At 43.4% G+C, this 12,913-nt stretch overlaps 1 protein-coding gene across 10 annotated transcripts in view; it reads left to right on the top strand.

The window, feature by feature from the left end:
* OCLN (occludin) overlaps nucleotides 1–12,913 on the top strand; it is a 49,775-nt gene that overhangs the window by 16,766 nt on the left and 20,096 nt on the right. The window lies entirely within an intron of this gene.

The raw sequence follows: 12,913 nt of genomic DNA on the forward strand, positions 1-12,913 counted from the left end.
TGAGGTAGGAAATAACGTCGCTTTGGAAAACAAAAACATCTCCTCTCCCCTTCCTGTTTATTATCCTGCTGATCGTTTTGGAAGTAAATACCAGTGCTCAGGATGTTTCCTGTCTTTGGTCAAGATTGGCAAGGGTGTTTTTGGGGTGGTAGCAGGTGGCAGGTCTTTAAACTTTTTACATGTGGAACAGCCTGGAGAATCACAGGGACTAATTATGTACTAATATTGACATATGAAATACTTTAGTGAAGGCAGAGAGAGATTAGGGCAATTTTTTTTTTTTTTTTTTTTGCATATACTGTTAATCTTACCAGTAGGTGGCTTCCTAAATAATGCGATTTGCTGAAGTGCAGAAAGTCTGCTCTTACCAAAAATACCTCCCAAATGCATGTTCCTGATAGCTAACCTGTTTTGTTTTTAGGGATGTTCCAAACTTTGTTTCTTAGAAACACTCTGTTAGGATGTTGTTGAGAGCAGCCTCAGAATCTGCCTTCGTAAGTTTCCTTGAGCAGATTGGTCTCTTGCCATGAAGATTAGTTGAGAATCCTGGACCCTGGTTCCAGGGTAGGTTGGTTTTGGCCCATGGGAGCAGAGCGGAGTGGGCTGAGGGTGGGTCCTGCTGGTCAGGTTGGGGGTGAAGATACTGATCATCTTGAAGGCTCCTAGCTCTAGCATCCTGTCCATCTGATGTTTGAAGAAATTTGAATGTAGATGAAATTTTTCTAGTTAAGGTACTAAGACGGAGCAGTCGGGAAAAACAGAAGGTATGGTATGTATGTGCCTGTGTTCCCGACCTCTCCTTGAAGCCTGCTTGTTGTTTTTTTTTTCTTCCTCATCCCCACCCCCTAAAGTGTGAAGGTGTTGGGGATTGTTTTCTTTTGACCTTTAGCTCCAGGCAAGGCCACCTGTAGAGGGAATAGGACAGTCTATTGTGAACTGTGAAGTCAAGGTTTCACTGAGAGTTTCTGGGTGTGTCAGTTTTCACTGGCTGTTGGATTTGTTTACTTAAGGTTTTGAGAGCCTAAAAAACTGACTCAAGAGAGACCAGTGCCAGTAATATTAGAGTCCCAGTAAACTTTGGCTTCTCATCTGATTTAACTGTCATGAAAGTTTAATAAGTTCTGGGTACTTTGAATAATTTGACAAAAGATAGCCATAATAACTTATGGAGGTGATGATAACAAAGCCAGAAAGGTTTAACTTTTAAAGAGGCATTATTTTTATAATGCTTCCTCACTGAATCCCTGGAAATTTGATAGCCAGCCTGTAGGTTGTTTCACACATCATAGTTTCTCTGTAGTAATAAATGTTTCGTCATATGAAACTAAATAATCATCTGTTGAATAGCAGACAGGATTTTGAGCACACTGATATTCTATGCGGTAATTACTTGAATATTCCTCATTTCCTTTTCCCTTGTTCCCCCAACTCAAATGCCTGAGGAAGGCTATTGGAAATAAGCTGTTGGGAGGCAGTTTTAGTCACAGGTATTGTGCTTTACCTTCCATTCTCCCTTCACCTGCCCAGGTTTGCTTTGCTGAACTCAATCCCACATTTTCACTCTTGCCTCAGTTTACTTCCGCAACCAGATGCAGACTGTTCCTCAGGTTTCTCTGCTCTTACGCAATATTCTGCTCAAATGGGTCTCACTCTGATAACATAGCTGCGCAAATGGAAATGTTTGATGCTGCATCCGAAGTGCCTGGCATTACAGAGTATTGAGTAGAGTATGGGTAAAGAATCTAAAAAAGAGTGGCTATATGTATATGTATAACTGAATCACTTTGCCATATAGCAGAAAGTAACACAACGTTGTAAATCAGCTATACTCCAATAAGATAAATAAAGTGGGGAATTTCCTGGCAGTCCAGTGGTTAGAACTTGGCACTTTCACTGCCGGGGCCCGGGTTCAATCCCTGGTCGGGGAACTAAGATCCTGAAAGCTGTGTGGCACGGCCAAAAAAATAATAATAAATTAAAAAATTAAAAAATAAAGCAAAATAAAAGTGCCTGGCAGTGGAGTGGATTAGTGTTTTTTCTTCCTTTTGGTCATTAGAAAGTAATATAGTAAAAATTATCTCCACTTGAAATAATGGAAGAGAATCTAGAATTAATTACTTGTACTAAATGAGAATTAAAATTTGAATTCTAGGGGCTTCCCTGGTGGCGCAGCGGTTGAGAGTCCGCCTGCCGATGCAGGGGACACGGGTTTGTGCCCCGGTCTGGGAGGATCCCACGTGCCGCGGAGCGGCTGGGTCCGTGAGCCATAGCCGCTGAGCCTGCGCGTGTGCTCCACGGTGGGAGAGGCCACAACAGTGATAGGCCCGCGTACCGCAAAAAAAAAAATTTGAATTCTAGTTGTGGAGAACGAAGACAAGATACTCTCCATACAGCTACTAATGGATTGTTTGGGGTGTGGGGTGGTATCTTACTAAACTTACTAAAGGAACAATTACCTACTAAATTTACTCCTTCCCTACACATTGGAGTAGGTCCTGACATTCATAATTAAATCTTACTGCCTTTCTTGAATTTTTAAAATCTTTAAGAACCCCCAGAGCAAAGGCACCTCAACAGCGGAGCTTTCAGAGTTTTAAGCAGATTTCAGTCCTTTTGTATTATCTGTGAGAAAATGTGTAATTTCCTAATTTCCTGTTTCTGAATCTCTGGCACAATGGTTTCTCTGCCTTCTTAGGGACTTTTAGGGTTGTTTTTTTTCCCTCCCCTTTCTGGATATCTTGTACTTTGTAAAATAAACAGGCCATGTTTGCACACTGTTTGGATGTTAACCTGGTCCTTTGTAGTCAGTCACTCGCTTAAGTTTGTACCAACGTTGTTGTATTTTAAATGTATAAAGGCTCTTTTTTTTTTTTTTTTTTTTTTTTTGGTGGTAGGCGGGCCTCTCACTGCTGTGGCCTCTCCCTCTCCCGTTGCGGGGCACAGGCTCCGGACGCGCAGGCTCAGCGGCCATGGCTCACGGGCCCAGCCGCTCCGCGGCATGTGGGATCTTCCCGGACCGGGGCACGAACCCATGTCCCCTGCATCCGCAGGCGGATTCTCAACCACTGCGCCACCAGGGAAGCCCGATATAAAGGCTCTTTTAATTAAAGTTGTAGATCTTTATTTTTTCTATTATGTCCTCAAACCCCAGGTTAATTGGTACTTTTTCTGAATTAAAAGAATGTGATTATTTTAACTAAATAATTTTGAAAATACTGTGAAGTATAAAGAAAATTCTGTCATCCTTAGTTACCTTTTTGGTGTATTTTCTTTAATCCTTTCCTCCTCTTCCTACTTCTTATTCTAATTCAGAAGTATGATTATAGTCCTTATCAGTGTAAAATTCTGCCTTTTTTGATTTAACATGATAAAGGCTTTTTATCACATTAAATATTTCTCAAAAACAATTTTGAATTTGTAATGAGGTGGATAGACCTGGAGTCTGTCATACAGAGTGAAGTAAGTCAGAAGGAGAAAAACAAATACCATATGCTAACACATATATATGGGCTCTAAGAAAAAAAAAAATGTCATGAAGAGATTAGTGGTAGGACGGGAATAAAACACAGACCTAGAGCATGGACATGAGGATATGGGTAGGGGGAAGGGTAAGCTGTGAGGAAGTGAGAGAGTGGCAGAGACATATACACACTACCAAATAAAATAGGAAGCTAGTGGGAAGCTGCCGCATAGCACAGGGAGATCACCTCTGTGCTTTGTGACCACCTAGAGGGGTGGGATAGGGAGGGTGGGAGAGAGGGTGATGCAAGAGGGAAGAGATATGGGAACATATGTATATGTATAACTGATTCACTTTGTTGTAAAGGAAAAACTAACACACTATTGTAAAACAGTTATACTCCAATAAAGATGTTTAAAAAAAAAACAATTTTGACATTGTTAAAAATTTTTACTGAAGTGTAATGTATATCTATACACACACAGTAAAGTACATTGAATGCACTAATTTAATTGTATGGCTTGGTGAAGTTTTACACGTATAAGCCCATTTGTAACCAGCCTCTAAATCAAGATATCATACATTCCAGTGTCCAAGGTTTCCTTATGGCTCTTAGTCAGTAACCCCTAGGGGTTGGTAACTCCTCTTATTGCTATCACATCAATTAGTTTGCCTGTTCTTAAACTTCACATAAATGGAATTACATCCTGTGTGCTTTTATGTCCACTCAACATAATGCTATAAGATTCATTTATGTTGTTGCATTGGTTGATGTGGTACTGTTTTAATTTTTGTATTTTCTGGCAAGATAAAAGCTTTCTAATTACCCCTTTTTAAAAAGCCTATGGCCAGGGCTTCCCTGGTGGTGCAGTGGTTAAGAATCCGCCTGCCAATGCAGGAGACATGGGTTCAAGCCCTGGCCCAGGAAGATCCCACATGCCGTGGAGCAGCTAAGCCCATGCACCACAACTACTGAGCCTGCGCTCTACAGCCCGCGAGCCACAATTACTGAGCCCACGTGCCACGACTACTGAAGCCAGTGCACCTAGAGCCCGTGCTCTGCAACAAGAGGAGCCACCGCAGTGAGAAGTCTGTGCCCTGCAACGAAGAGTAACCCCCGCTCACTGCAACTAGAGAAAGCCCATGTGCAGCAACAAAGACCCAACTCAGCCAAAAATAAATAAATAAAATAAATTAATAAATAAAAAGCCTATGGCCAGAATTACAATTTTTTAAAAAAACAGGTTTTCAGGCAGTCTCCCTGCCATCCTTGTGTTTCCATTTGCCCATTTCTGGGTATCTTTCCTCACCCTCTTTCCACACTTGTACGTACTCTTCTTAGTTTCTTATGATTCCTTTCAGTGTTTTATTTTGTGAAAATAAAACCAAAGAAAAATACACTTCCTGCTTTTTTAATGCAGAAGTTAGTGTACTGATCATACCATTCTGTCTGCACATCCCCTTTTTACTTTGCAGTGCGTCTTGTGATCTTTCCTTACCACTTCATAGCTTCTTTGTGGTATGGATGTACTGTGGTTTATGTAATCAATCTTTCATTGTTGGATATATTTATTATTATTATAAACAATGATAGGATTTTAAAAAAGAAAACTTTGTATAACTTGTATATAAGTCTGTCTATATATATACTCTTATAGGCTAAATTTCACAGAGTATTACTGAGTCAAGGGGTATGTATATACATAACGTCTGTAACTTTGGTAAATAGTAAGACATTGCCCTTCAAAGGAGATGTACCAATTTATACAGCCATCAGTGGTGTGTGAAATTCTGGTTCCACACACCTTTTCTAATAACATTCCATTGTAGAGGTGTATTTGACCAATCTCTGTTGTTGCATATTAGTTTTTTTCCAATTTTTGACCAGAATAATTATGTAAAAAGTAATTTTCTTACAGTAAGTATGTGGTACTTTTTTTTGAAAATGGAGAAAATTGATGTTGAAGGTAACTTAGCTGTTATGTAAATGGAAAGCATTTTTAATTTACATGCCTGGGCTCACATAATGTGACAAAGCCAGGACTAGAGCCCTAGTCTAGCATTTCCATGCCAGTGTGCTCTGAGGGAAAGCCTTAGTGATTACATTTTTCTCTCTGTCTCTCTTTTATTTTATTTTTTTTTCAGATTGGTTTCAGGTACACAGAAATAAATTATTCCCAATTCTTGGTTCATGACCTTGTCATCTTTGGTCCATTCATAGCCTTTTTGTATTTATTGATTTTTTTCATAATGAATACCCATCATCCTACCCAAGAATTACAGTACGAGGTCTAAGTTACATTACCCCATATGTTTTTTTTGTTTGTTTGTTTTTGTTTTTTTTTGTGTGTGTGTGGTACGTGGGCCTCTCACTGTCGCGGCCTCTCCCGTTGCGGAGCACAGGCTCCGGACGCGCAGGCTCAGCGGCCACGGCCCACGGGCCCAGCCGCTCCGCGGCATGTGGGATCCTCCCAGACCGGGGCACAAACGTGTCCCCTTCATCGGCAGGCGGACTCTCAACCACTGTGCCACCAGGGAAGCCCACCCCATATGTTTTTTACTCTGCCATCCACCTGCTTCTACCTGCTCCCAGAGGTCACCTGTCTCCAGAGTGACTTCCCTACTTTAATTAGAAAAGACCATGATGTGTTCCTTCCCTTTTCTGTTGTCTTGATTGCATGACTGAAGTGCTTCTCAGTTCTGGGAATGGAACTAACGGTTCCATTGTGATCAGAGAAGGTACCCTCAGCTGTTCTCACTCTGAGTGGACGTCCTCTCCGTTGCGCTAAGTAATGTTACTATGTACTGGCCAGAAAACTAAGCTCTGCAGGGTTTTTGCGTTGCTTTTTTTTTTTTTTTTTTTTTGCGGTACGCAGGCCTCTCACTGTTGTGGCCTCTGCCGTTGCGGAGCACAGGCTCCGGACGCGCAGGCTCAGCGGCCGTGGCTCGCGGGCCCAGCCGCTCCGCGGCATGTGGGATCCTCCCGGACCGGGGCATGAACCCGTGTCCCCTGCATCGGCAGGCGGATTCTCAACCACTGCGCCACCAGGGGGAACCCTTTTGCGTTGCTTTAGAGGAGACCCTTCGTTTAGTCTCAGATGAACAGCCCTGTGGGGCGGGTAGTCTTACCCTTTCTTCTACTCTTGCTGTGTAATGCTGTCTTTTTAACTTCTAATAGAGGCAGTATATCAGGGAGGTGGAATACCAGGGTTTGAATTCTAGCTTCATTGCTTTTGCTGTGCCTCTAGGTAGATCAGTTCTGTTATTTTTAACCCATATGTATGTCAAGGAAGTCTAGTTTGAGGAGAATTCCTGGTGGAGGGACAACAGCACTGGACCCTAAAGCTCTGGGTTTGAGTCCTGACTCCAGCATTCTTTGGTAAACAGATTACCCCTGTGATCCTCAGTTTTCTTATCTATAAAATTGGCTATATTATTTGGTCTGCCTCTCAAGACTAATGTGAGATGCATGTGAGAAAATGAAGAAGACCAGTAATATATGGCTGTCTGCCTTACAGGGATATTGAAAGGAAGACAGCTGGCTGTGCAGAAAAGAATTTTGGTGTGGCATGAGTACTAGTTACAGTTGACAAAAACAGAACTTAAGTTCTGTTAAAAAGAGGTAAAAAGAGGAATATATCTGCAAGATTTTGGGTGGCGATTTATTACATCCTAGAAAGAGCTGAAATAACTTAGCCACAGAGGTAGGGATGTGGCTGTGTTTCATGAACAGCTAAAATCAGGACTTCAAGTCCATTGGGATCTGCTTTCTCATCTTGACTCCCTCCTGCCTGGTAGGCTTCATTTTCGCATGGAGAAGGGGAGCAGAAAGCAGCTACGTAGAGCTCTTGAGTTGTTTGTATTGGTGCTTCGTCTAAGGCTTGCCTGGGGAAGGGGCCCTGATGAGTAAGCAGCCTTGGGTCAGGCGGCCATCCTCACACTAACCCACTGTGCCCAAGGGTAGGACCCTTCTCACATAATCCAGCATGTGGCAGCTCCCACAATTACTGTGTGGAATGGGGAGATGGTTTCTAGAGAAACTTGCTCTGTAGATAATACTTACTACCTGAATAGGAGCTACATGGATTAATTGTGATTGTCCCTTTATTTTTTATGTGTGTGTGTCATCTGACCAGGTTTAAATGCAGAGTGCAATTTGAATAGCTTAGGACGTGTTTCCGAGCAGCTTTGAATGTGCCTGCTTCATCCCAGTGCCCCTCGTGTCACGCTCCTCAGATCCCTTTCTGCCCCTTTGAGCTTGGCCTCACAGAACAGCAGGGGACTGTGGTTTAAGGAGCTGTGTCCTGCCAACACACTGAGAATGCTGGTAGGGGGACTGCTCTTCAGCCAGGAGTGCTGGAGCTGAGCTGGGAGGGGCTGACACCCTTATGCCCACGAAGATGAGTATTTCATGTTAATCTTTGTGTTCAAATCTCTCTTCCCCCACCTGCATTTCCAGAAGGTCATAAATATCAAGACATACATCTTCATTTTCTCTAGAGTAAGTACTTAGAACTGGGGTCTGGCTTTGGAAAAGCACACACACCTATGGTAAATATTAAAGAGTTGATTGTAAAATGTGTGTACTTGAGATTAGTTTTTGTTGATAACCTGCAGTATTCTGGTGAAATAGTAACTGAAAGTTATGCACTTCAGTTTCAGGTGCTCCTGTGAATAAGTTTTGGTTTGGCTTTGGTAAAGTGAAAGAAAACAGAATCTGAGAGCAGTCTGGGACCTTAGGGGAGGGTCATCCAGTCTGTCTCAGTGAACTTACTACACAAAGGAAGCTGAAGACCTGCAAGGTAGACACAGTAGTAAGAAGGAGGCTTGTTGGTGGTGATTTGATGAGTCAGGGCTAGAAGTTTGGACTCTGGTTTCTCAGTGCTCTTTTCAGTATAGTACATCAGGCTGACTTGGGATGGAGCTTCACGTCTTAATTTTGGCAATAAAGTTTTTTGAAAAGTCACAGTAAAAGAAAGGTAGGAACCACCATTTCCTAAGTAGTCATTATAGGCGAAGCCACTCTATACATCTTTACAGTATGAATATTCTTCTTACACAAGGGGACGCTGAGGTTTGCAGAGGGCTTCAGTAATTTGTCTCAAGCCTGAGGTACTAAGCAGCAGGACAAGTGTTACATTTGCCTTTATAACTTGTATTTTTTTGGTGTGGTTTTTTTTTTTTTTTTCTTCTGAGATCTCTGAGCCTCAGTTTTCTCTGCCAGTAGAATTGGGGGAAATAGTTCATAGTTAATAAAACTATCATTAAAATGAGATAATGTATGTCTAAAGTGCTTATCTCTACCACAAATCAGCATGCCAGTTCTCAGGGAGTATTTTCTGTCTGTCTCTTAAGTTGTACCTTTTCTTGTTATGCCACATAATTTATGTCAGAAGCAAGAATAAACTAAGTTTGGAGAGAACATGCCATAAACTATTTCTTCATTATTACCAAGTAGTAAATAAAGGTTGTTAAACAAGATCCTGTTTTTAAGTATGAATTGTTTAGATCTAAAAGCTGAGTGTAGGGACTTCCCTGGTGGTGCAGTGGTTAAGAATCCACTTGCCAATGCAAGGGAGACGGGTTTGAGCCCTGGTCCAGGAAGATCTCACATGCCACGGAGCAACTAAGCTCGTGTGGTCACAACTACTGCGCCAGCGCTCTAAAGCCTGAGAGCCACAACTACTGAGCCTGCGTGCCACAACTACTGAAGCCCTCATGCCTAGAGCCCGTGCTCTGCAGTGAGAAGCCTGCACACTGCCACAAAGAGTAGCCCCCGCTTGCTGCAACTGGAGAAAGCCTGCGCGCAGCAACGAAGACCCAGTATAGCCATAAATAAATAAATATATACATACATACTAAGTGTATTATTTAGGTAGCCTATTTCTAGCAGTTTCTAAGGCTTTGACATTGTGATGCAGCATTGTTATAGCATTGTTCCCAGCATTTACCTGTCCAGGTAGGAGCTAGTAAGGACAATCAGGCCTGGGTGTAGAGAGGGGTCAGGGTCCTGGACCCTGTCCTTTGTGGTCAGCCTTGGGTAGCTTTTGGTATCCTTGGACTCTGATGAAGGGAATCACTTTGTCTGTTCATTTAATAGGTTTCTCATGTGTAAATGTGGAAAATAAAAGTTCCATCTACAGCATGTATATGGTGATCCTGTAACAATTAAAGGGCTTAGGTCAGGGCCAGCACATAATTTATTAATGCCCAATAAATTTTAACCAGAGTAATAATTGTTAGTATTTGCAGTGATGGCATCTAATAAGGGAGATTGGGTAAGAGTACCCAAAATATAAATACATTTAATGTTGGTTGCAGTTGTTAAACTATTAATCTTCCTCTTACTTGTAAGCTTGCTGAGGGATAAGAACAAATGTTTTTTTGAAGGGTGTAGGCAGGCTCTGCGTATCATCTCCTCGCACACAGGAGCGGGGAACAGGTCCAGGTGGGGCAGGTGACTGGGACTGGGCAGTGGTGGTAATCAGTGTTAGACAGCTGAAGAAACTCAAATAGCTTTCTTATTTTCAACCAGTAAGTACAAGCGTTCTTTAATGTAAGAGCAGCTCTGTGGGCTGCCAACAGTTGGTATACTGGGCTCTCACCCTGGGAAAGTTTTTGCTATTATCTGTGGTCTCAGGTGGCATGAAATGGAACAAGAATGGAAGTGTCCTATCCATGGACTGACCTTCAGAACCCAGCAGCGTGGAGGACAGAAGGGCCCTATCTGTCCAGGGCATCCTGGGGGGCTGGTGTAGAGAGTTGTAATGGAAGGTGAGGTAGGATGTGTGCTAGACCTGGTGAGTGTCTTTGTGGCTTTCTGAATGCAGGGATTCCTAGATTTCCAGCACTAAATAGAGTTAATTCTAACTATAGTTATACTGGTCTAAACAGGGCAGTTGTCTGTGACATCAAGGAAAACTGTCCCCCATCAGTGGTTCTCAAACCTTAGAAAGCATCAGAATCACAGGGAGAGCTGGTTAAAACAGCTTGCTGGGCCCACCTGCAGTGTTTCTCGTGCAGTGGATCTGGAATGGGGCCTGAGAACGGGCATTTCTGAGTTCCCAGCGTTCCCAGGTGATGTTGATGCTGTCTGGGGAACACACTTTGAGAACCACTGTTCCATAGAGCCAGGCTGCAGCTATAATACTGCAAGCCCAGTGAGATTTGAGTTAAGATATGCCTAAGGTCTCTTCCAGGCATGGCATACTTAGAAAATGCTGAGGTTGTATGGAGTACTACAGTAAACTGAAGGGGATTTGGAACTCTTGGTGGTGGCTGGCATGGGCTCTGAGAACTAAGGTGTACTGTGCCTGCGGCACACCTGCTGGGGAGGCTGGCGTGAGATACATGAGTGTTAAAATGCAGGCTGAACCAGGGTTTTCCTTTCTAGAGCAAGGGGCCTCGAATGGGATCACTTACTGAGTGTAAGCTTCTCTACCTCACCCCTCCCAAAGCTCTAACAACTCACTGACTCTTAAGAGCTTCAGAATTCACCTTTGCCTGGTGTATGTTAGTACTTCCCTGTGGGCAGCCTGCGTTTGGATAGGGAACATGGTGTTTGCTAAATCCCCAGAGCCATCTGATCAACGTAAATTAATCAGACAGGCCCAAGCCTGGTCCATGATCTCTTCCTTTGTGGGGTTAGTCTGTTTGGGAGCATTTGCCTTCAAGCCACCAAGGGTGGAGAAAAGTTTGAGGGAACTTTCCAGAGGCAGTTTTGAGGCTCTTGTTGGGGGAGCATCTGTGAGTGTAAAATATCAAAACAGGAAAAACGAGTTGGACCACTTAGTGTTTTGAAAACTGGTAGTGCAAGGGCACATGGCCGGGAAGGTGGACCTCAGGTTGTGAAACTGGAGGTGCTCTTCCCTCTGATGTCTGGTATATTTCTCCACCTTCATTACCAAGCAGGAAAACCTCTTCTGTTTGCCTTTTTGAGGATGGTGTTCCTACACTCTGACCTAAACAAAAGGAACCCAATGACTAAGCACATATCATAGTAATATTGTGTCAAAAGCTGCTTTTAGAATGATAGTCCAGTAGGCAAATAAAACTCTTCAAAATGGATTCACATCGTATCTTATTCGGACGTGGTGAGGAGTTAAGGCAATGAGAATGGTTCCTTTTCTTCCTGGGAATAGTCAGTGCCCAGATGAGATGGGTACCTCAAGCCATATTTAAATTACGGAGGTGTCAGTTTGTTATGCCAGAAACAGCTGAGCTTGGGAGTCAGGTGGACCGGGTTTACATCCCCCCTCTACCCTGTCACCTTCTGTGTGACCTTGAGCAAATTAATTGGACCTTAGAGACTCAGTTTCCTCATCTGAGTATGGAGATAGTCCTATCTCACCAGGCCATGGTGAGGAACAAATGGGGTCAGGTTTTGTCTGACACATGAACTTCCCTCTCATGATGCAGGTCTAAGTCTGACTCTTTTCCCGTGTTGTGTGAGCTAGGAACGAAGAGCAAAATGGGGCCTGGCTGTCCTCGCTCCTTTTTGCTTGTACTCATTTCAGGTGATGTATGCAGTTGATTTGTGTGGAAAGGTTTTTCCCAAACTTTCTTTTACAGGGGTGAATTGACCTAAAACATTCTTTTTTTTTTTTTTAAATTTCATTTATTTATTTTTGGCTGTGTTGGGTCTTCGTTTCTGTGCGAGGGCTTTCTCTAGCTGCGGCAAGCGGGGGCCACTCTTCATCGCGGTAAGCGGGCCTCTCGCTGTCACGGCCTCTCTTGTTGCAGAGCACAGGCTCCAGACGCGCAGGCTCAGTAGTTGTGGCTCACGGGCCTACTCGCTCCGCGGCATGTGGGATCTTCCCAGACCAGGGCTCGAACCCGTGTCCCCTGCATTGGCAGGCAGATTCTCAACCACTGCGCCATCAGGGAAGCCCTAAAACATTCTTGACCTTTTTTTTTTATTCCATCCCTGACTTCAAGGAGTTGGGGTGGAGAGGCTGCTTGTGAGTCAGTAGCATTGATAAGCATGGTCGTGCAGCTCCATCCTGGTCCCAGGGGAGGACGGCTCCGTGCTGACGAGTGTGGGATGAGAGCTGCTCTGGGTCGCCCTTTTTGTTTCCCCCTTGGCACCCCACAGGGATATACGATGTTTTCATTAATTCTCCAAAGACGGTTAGTTAACAAAGATTTTTTTCAGAATTGACATAGAACACTTCTAATGAGTATAATTAAATTCTGAATAAAAATTTGTCCTCATTATAACTACCTCTTGTGAAGATCTTTTGAAATTATTTCACTTGAATTTATTTCATTTTGACATTTCAGAAACACTTTAGTGCTTTCTTTTTTTTTTTTTTTTTTGCGTTATGCGGGCCTCTCACCGTTGTGGCCTCTCCCATTGCGGAGCACAGGCTCCGGACGCGCTGGCTCAGCGGCCACGGCTCACAGGCCCAGCCGCTCTGCGGCATGTGGGATCTTCCCGGACCGGGGCACGAA

The sequence above is a fragment of the Kogia breviceps genome, chromosome 4 (genome assembly GCF_026419965.1).
Source record: "Kogia breviceps isolate mKogBre1 chromosome 4, mKogBre1 haplotype 1, whole genome shotgun sequence".
Taxonomy (NCBI): Eukaryota; Metazoa; Chordata; class Mammalia; order Artiodactyla; family Physeteridae; genus Kogia; species Kogia breviceps.